The sequence below is a fragment of the Mauremys mutica genome, chromosome 4 (genome assembly GCF_020497125.1).
Source record: "Mauremys mutica isolate MM-2020 ecotype Southern chromosome 4, ASM2049712v1, whole genome shotgun sequence".
Classification (NCBI taxonomy): Eukaryota; Metazoa; Chordata; order Testudines; family Geoemydidae; genus Mauremys; species Mauremys mutica.
In genome coordinates, this window is record NC_059075.1 from 148730266 (window position 1) to 148738313 (window position 8048).

The 8048-nt window shown below is 49.7% G+C and overlaps 1 pseudogene; it reads left to right on the plus strand.

The window, feature by feature from the left end:
- Positions 1–5950, plus strand: part of LOC123369096 — a 35289-nt pseudogene extending 29339 nt beyond the window's left edge.
- The last annotated feature ends 2098 nt before the right edge of the window (positions 5951–8048 follow it).

Here is an 8048-nt window from a genome sequence, read left to right on the forward strand (position 1 = left end):
TTTGCCCCCCCAGGTGTTAATACTCGGGGTTAATTAATAAGTAAAAAGTGATTTTATTAAATATAGAAAGTAGGATTTAAGTGGTTCCAAGTAATAACAGACAAAACAAAGTAAATTACCAAACAAAATAAAATAAAACACGCAAGTCTAAGCCTAATACAGTAGAAAACTGAATACAGATAAAATCTCACCCTCAGAGATGTTTCAATAAGCTTCTTTCACAGACTGGACACCTTCCTACTCTGGGCCCAATCCTTTCCCCGGTATAGCCCTTGTTCCAGCTCAGGTGGTAGCTAGAGGATTTCTCATGACTGCAGCCCCCTTTGTTCTATTCCACCCCCTTATGAATCTTTTGCACAAGGTGGGAATTCTTTATCCCTCTCTGGGTTCCCACCTCTTCTTCTAAATGGAACAGCACCAGGTTAAAGATGGATTCCAGTTCAGGTGATACAATCACATGTCACTGTAAGACTTCATTATCCACTTGCCAGCACACAGGTATAGAGGAAGACTTGCAAGTAAACTGCCATTTACAACCAATTGTCCTGGTTGATGGGCGCCATCAAGATTCCACACCACCATTAATGGCCCACACTTTGAACAATTTCAATAGGCCCTCAGAGTTATATTTTATATTTCTAGTTTCAGATACAAGAATGATACATTTATACAAATAGGATGACCACACTCAGTAGATTATAAGCTTTGTAAAGATATCTTACAAGAGACCTTTTGCATGAAGCGTATTCTAGTTAGATTATATTCACACTCATTTGCATATTTGCATAACATCATATGGAGTGCACCGTCACAAGTATCAAAAGCCTTACTACATTTGAGATGTGACATCTCCTGTGTCCACCCAGTCCACAAAGCTTGTTACTTGTCAAAGAAGGATGTTAGGTTGGTTTGACATAGTTTGTTCTTGACAAATCCATGCTGGCTGTTACTTATTACTTTATGTCCATCTAGGTGCTCACAAATAGAATGTTTGATTACTTGCTCCCGTATCTTTCCAGGTACTGAAGTTATGACTGGTCTATAACTCCCTGAGTTGTCCGTATCCCCTTTCTCTACCTAGGTATTGTATTTGCCCATTTCCCATCCTCAGGTGTCTCTACCACCCTCCACAAATTCTCAGAGATAATCACTAATGGCTCTGAGATCTCTTCGTCCAGATCCTTAAGTATTCGACGATGTATTTCATCAGGCCCTGCCAACTTGAAGACATGTAACTTGTCTAAGTAATTCATACCTATTTCCTTTCCTATTTTAGGCTCAGATCCTACCCCATTGACACTGATGTTCAGTATGTTAGTCAGCCAATCGCTGCTAACTTTTTTGGTGAAAACTGAAATGAAAGAGGCATTTAACTGTTTGGCTCTTGCTGCGTTTTCTCTTATTGTCTTTCCCTCCATTTAGTAATGGACCCAGCCTGTCCTTGTTTTCCTCTGCCTGCCTATAATAATTGGAGATATACCAATCTCCTAGAACTGGAAGGGACCTTGAAAGGACATTGAGTCCAGCCCCCTGCCTTCACTAGCAGGACCAAGTTCTGAATTTGGCCCCAGATCCCTAAGTGGCCCCCTCAAGGATTGAATTTACAACCCTGGGTTTAGCAGGCCAATGCTCAAACCACTGAGCTATCCCTCTCCTCCATTGTAAAATGCTTTGTTTTTTCTATATTACTGGCTAGTTTAATTTGTTTTTTTCCCTTGGCCTTTCTAATTTTGTTCCTACCTGCTTCTGGGTTTGTTTTTTGTTGTTTTAATATTCATCCTTTGTCATTTGACCTAGTTTCCACTTCTTGTATGATTCTTTTTTGAGTTTCCAGTCATTGAAGATCTCCTGGTTAAGCCAGAGAGTCTTGTCATCATCATACTCCCTATCTTTCCTACTCATTGGATATCTGTGACCTAGGATGGGACCTAAAAATGATGGGGCCTCAAAGCTGCGACAGAGAAATGGAACAGAGATGGGGAGGTGATGAACTTGGAAGAGATGTGGGATGGTGGATTTGAGGGATGCTGAGGGAAAGAGAGAGGTCTCCGTGGTGGGGGGAGCATAGGGGAGGCCGCATTTCCCTAGTGGGTAGGACTTTGCAGCAGGATTCAAAATGTCTCGGTTCAGTTCTAGAAGCGAGTCACTACAGCTCCACCATGCCTCAGTTACTCCACCCATGTAATGGAGAGGGCACCGGGGCTGTGAGGATAAAATCTGTGTGTGTCAGTGGATCTGACAAACACCTGGCTGGAAAGACACGCCTGCTGGTCCATAGACCACAACACCACTTTCTAGGCTTCCCACATCTCAGAAAATCATACCAAGGCAGGGGTGGCCTAGAGATTTTTCAGATGGGTTTCATGCCTCTGCCCCTCCTGACTCAAGCTGTTGTGCTGGTGTCCTGTGGCCCGGGGGGCACCTGGATCCAGACATAGCTCAGACATGGGGCAAAAACCTGCTCGCAGCCTGGGAGAGTCACTGGCGCTTGGTGCTGTCCTCTCAAGGTTCCCACCCCCCCTCTCTGCCACTTCACCTTGCTCCTGACCTCTCAGACGGGAGAAACCTGTCCCTGGTGAGCAAAGAGAAAGCTGGGAATGACTCAGGGCAGGCTCAGTCATGTATGATGCGTGCGAGGTCGCACCATGCAGAGGAGGCCATTTTGTGGAGAAGGTTTTCAGTATTTGCACCGTTTCACTGTAATGCTCTAAAACTGCCCCGCGTTCCAGGTAGCTGCTGTGGGGGCCAGAAGAAATCCTCCTGTGTGGCACGACTTAGAGTATCCTGGTGCATGGGCTGGGTGTGAGGGGGGGGGAATGGCCTTTGTCACATCCCCTCTCCTCCTGCTCTCAGTGACACGAAATCATTGTCACTGACATTGCTTCACTGTCAATGCTTAGCACAGCCCTCAGCTTTAACACGGTCTGTGACTGTCGATCAAAGGCCTGCCGGGTAGCAGCCATTCACCCCTTCCAGCTCAGCAGTGTCATTGATTGGCTTGTGACACAATACAGACATGTTTTTCAGGTTACATCACACAAACCCTGAGTGACATGTCATCCCCTCAACCTCCTCAGACTCACTCCTGCACAGGAATAAGCTATGCTGACGTAAGCAGCTTTATACCAGTCTCAATGCGTCCACGAGGGGATGGTAGATCCTAAACTAGTTTCAGATCAATATAGTTTAAACAGAGCAAATACGGGGAACAGGAGACTGCTGTGAAACAGGAGACAGTACAGAACCAGCAACGTGTAAATAAACCCTCTGATTGAACTAAAACCAAAATCCATGTGAAAACAAAACCCAGACCCTGTTTGTTAGGACTTTGAGGCCCTAGTTCTGGATGAGGGCCCTGTTGTGCCAGGCGCTGGGTGTATCCTGGGCAATCTACCATTTAAGCATCAAACAAGACCCAAGAGGTGCGTGGCGCACGTGGGAGCAGGTGCTAGGTGCTGCACAAACAACATAGGGTAGAACCACCCTGAGTCAGGCTGCAGCTTTGTGCCAGCATTTCACATCAGAAACTACAGAGCAGTTCTAGTAAATTTAGTAAAAGTCACAGGTCAGTACGTTTACTGAGACGGCTCTGTGATTTTTAACAAAACCTGCCCTGCTCCTCGCCCTGCCCAGGGAGCACCAACCACGCAGCAACCCCCCAATGCTGCAGCCCTAACCACAGGCTGATGCAGAGGGGTTGGTGCGGGCTAGAGAAGATGTGAGGGGCAAGTCCATTCACTGAGTGGCACTGTAAGCCCGCAGGCCAGGTCTCAGTACCCAGAGTGAGTTGCTGGGTGCAGCCCTGTGGGACAGGAGCCAGCATTGCTGAGTGAGGTGCTCATCCGAAAAAACAGTCATGGACAAATGGGAAGATCGCTCCATCCGTGACATTTTTCCTTCCTTGACAAACCTGTAGCCTTACCGTGAGCTAATATTGAAATTGCTTCTGCTCTCTCCAGCAGGGCTCGGGATCCTGGGGGTACTGAGGACACCTTCTGAGTGTGGGGAGAGCACGGCAGGAGCGCAGGATCCCACGGCCAACAGAGGGGTCCATGCACAGGACGCAGTCTGTCCCCGCGGTAAACACAGCCAGAGACTAGGCCTGGCTACACCCCAGAGACTCTCCACGAGCCGGTGTCCCCATCCCTGCGCTGACTGTGGCAAGAGCTTTAGGCAGGCCTCAATCCTGAGAATACACTGGTTTACGCACACTGGGGAGCGGCCACACCACTGCTCTGACTGCGGGAAGGGCTTTGCACAGAGCTCAAACCTGAGAGCACACCAGCGCACACACACTGGGGAGCGACCACACCGCTGTGCTGACTGCGGGAAGGGCTTTGCACAGAGCTCACACCTGAGACTACATCAGTGCACGCACACTGGGGAGTGGCCACACCGCTGTGCCAATTGTGGTAAGGGGTTCAGTAGTGCCAACACACTGACACTGCACCAACGCACGCACACCGGGGAGCGACCGCACCACTGTGCTGACTGTGGGAAGAGCTTTGCACAGAGCTCAAACCTGAGAACGCACCAGCGCACACACACCGGGGAGCGACCACACCGCTGTGTTGACTGTGGGAAGAGCTTTTCACGGAGCTCAAACCTGAGAACACACCAGCGGACGCACACCGGGGAGCGGCAGTACTGCTGTGCCAACTGTAGTAAAAAGTTCAGTAGTGCCAACACACTGACACTGCACCAGCGCACGCACACTGGGGAGCGGCCGCACCACTGCGCTGACTGCGGGAAAAGCTTTGCAGAGAGTTCAAAGCTGAGACTACACCAGCGCACACACACCGGGGAGCGGCCGCACCACTGCGCTGACTGCGGAAAGGGCTTTGCAGAGAGCTCAAAGCTGAGACTACACCAGCGCACACACACGGGAGAGCGGCCGCATCGCTGTGCTGACTGTGGCAAAGGCTTTGCACACAGCTCAAACCTGAGAACACACCAGCGCACGCACACCGGGGCACAGACACACCACTGTGCTGACTGCGGGAAGAGCTTTGCACGGAGCTCAAACCTGAGAAGACACCAGCGCACACACACCGGGGAGCGGCCGTACAGCTGTGCTGACTGCGGGAAGGGCTTTTCACAGAGCTCAAGCCTGAGAATACACCAGCGCACACATCAGGGAGCAGCCACACCGCTGTAACAATTCTAGGAAGAATTTCAGCAAAACCAGTGCACTGACCAAGCACCAGCGCACGCACACTAGGGAGAGGACGTCGTGATGCACTGGCTGCAGCAGGAGCTTTGCACGGGCCGCCTCCTTGCTACCACATTGGTTTATTCACGGCCGAGAGCGACCATACAGCTGTGCTGCCTGGGGCAAGCTGTTTGCTAGATTGGCCAACCTCACCCAGCACCCGGTCATGTACCCCAATGCCCCGCTGCCACCTGCAGGGCCTGAGGGGCTTCTGGCAGCCAGCGGGCCTGACACAGCTCCAGCAGATGCAGATCAGGACATGGTCCTGTCCCCGTGATGCCCAGCAGAGACTGGGGGGGTGGGCAGGGAAGGGGACTTGGCTCAGCAGTGTGGGGAAGAGCAGACAGGTGGAGGGAATTTAGAGTAGATGGTCACAGCCTACTGCATTAGGTGGGACCCAACCAGGTCTCTCTCTTTCCATCCCACACACACTCACTCCCCCTCTCCCCCTCCACCATCTCGATGGGCCCCAGCTTGGAACTTCACCCCCACACCCACTTTGGTTCCAGCCAGAGGATGTCTCTGGGGTGACATCTAGAGGTGGGATTTGCAGTCCTGTCTCAGCATGGATTGGTCCAAGGGGCGGGGCAGGACAGCCCAGTGTGTGTGATTGAAAGAAGACTCGGGAACTGCTCATGCCATAGAAATGTAACAAAGAACAACTATGTACCTAATGTGTAACAAAGCTCTGTCTAACCCCGGTGTTTCTTTTCTATTAAAGAAGCTGATGCATTCACATGGCTTGTGGAGAAGCCAGTGTAAAGTGTAACCAATCAAAATGTTCTAGGGCTGAACTGACCGTGAGGCCTGGCAGGTGCACAAAGAGAGTTTCCCATTAGTCTTGGGGAAATTCTGGGCCAAAAAATTCTGCAAACAATATTTTAAAATGCTGCATATTTCATTTGTCAAAATAACACTATAATCATACTAGTTTCAATTATTTTGGTAATTTATTTCAAAATACCTGTCAGCAAGTATGTCTGTAACAATACAGACAACAAAAAAAGATTCAGGTTGTGTTTTTTGACAAATAGATTCTTTACTAGGCATATTAACACAGAACTTTGAGTAAGAATTCATGTAAACTGCCATACAGAACCTTATTTCCCGCACCCCTCAGAAGCAGTGCAAAGGCTTGGGGGAGTCAGGGTGTAATGGAGGAGCTCAGGGAAAGGGAAGTAATTGCTGGGAAGGAGCCTGGGTGTGAAGCAGGAGGGTTATTGGGTGTGGGTGGGAAAAGTATGCAACAGTTTGAGGGGGAGGGATTGTTAGAAAGGTGGGGAGTCTCTTCCATGCGGACCGTGGCAGACACCCCAGCCTCTCCTACTCAGTTAGGCACATCTGCCCTGTCCCCATGTGTCCCTGCATCCCTCCTCCCACATACCCATGTGTCCCTGCACCTTCCTCCCCCATCCCCATCTGTCCCTGCACCTCCCCTCGCCCACCCCAGCCCCCATGCACCCCCTGTCCCCACATATCGCTGCATCCCCCTACCCCATGTGGTCCTTCACCCCCACTCCCAGTTAGCCCCCACCCCAGTCTTTCCCCCCTCCCCAGCCCTTCTGAACCTGGTCTATGTGACCCACACAGAAGCCCTGTGTGCCCTGCTCTGTCTCCGCCCCCGCAATATTGCATGTTTCCTCACAGGTTGCTGTGAGGAATGCCACTTCCGCTATGGCTGTGAGCTGGCTGCCCTCTATTCTGGCACCACAATAGCTCCTGGTGGGAAAAAGGGGTAACTGCAGCGCCTCTCTGGCAAAATGTATTTTCTGCAGAGGGAAAAAAAAATCTGTGGGGGACATGAATTCTGTGCCTGCGATATGGTGCACAATTTCCCCAGGCCTATGCAGGAGACCACGGTGATCATTCAGCCTGAGCTCCTGTATAACAGACCAAAGAACTTCACTGAGTTAATGCCTGTTTGAACTAGACCAGAGCTTTCATTTTTTTAAAATCTAATCTTGACTTAAAAATTGCCAGAGATGGAGAATCCACCAGGATGCTTTGGAAATTATAAATTGTACATGCATGGTTAAAACTAGAAAAAGAGGTTTGTTTTAGAAGAGCCTGAAGTTGCCATTTCCCGCTCCGACAGCTCACACTGCAAATTAATGCTCTTCTGTAAAAACAACTTATGCACACAGGGGAGGGAAATGGTTGTAGATGTTCTCAGATGTGAGTCAAACAGCACAATGCCTCTTGCAGAGGAGCAGCCATTGCACCAGATGTTTTCTGTGCAAAGGTGGGCTGAAGGCAGCAGTAGCCGGCTGCACAGCACAGGCTTCATCCCCCTAGGACAGCGGCTGCTTTTTTTTCTTCCATGAAAATCTATCTGATGCTTTGATGGTTCCACCCCTTACACAATAGCTACTTGATTGGATTGACCCAGCCCACCCTGATCTGTGTTTTAGGGCTGGAGAAGGAAAAAATACCTCACAACACATGGAGTTTGGAGAAGGCGGGTTGTTTACTTTGGTTTTAGTTGAAATATATATTCTATTGAGATAATTAAAGATGAGGGGCCATCTGTACATCTCAAAGTGCTTTACAAAGCAGCTTAGTACCATGGTCCCCATTTTACAGATGGGGAAACTAAGGCACAGAGAGCCTCACCCAAGGTCAGTCAACAGGCCAGTGGCAGAGCTGGGAATGGAACTCTGGTCTCCTAGATCCCAGCCCATAGCTCAGCCCACTGAACCACACTGCCTTTAAAAACAGCTCTTCAGTGTGTAATGTCTTGCCGTGCCTTTAAATGAAAACACTGGGCTTCACACACCCCTTCATACAGCATGAAAGAGTAACGTCCCCTACAGCCCTCCAAATGTCACTGCCAAAC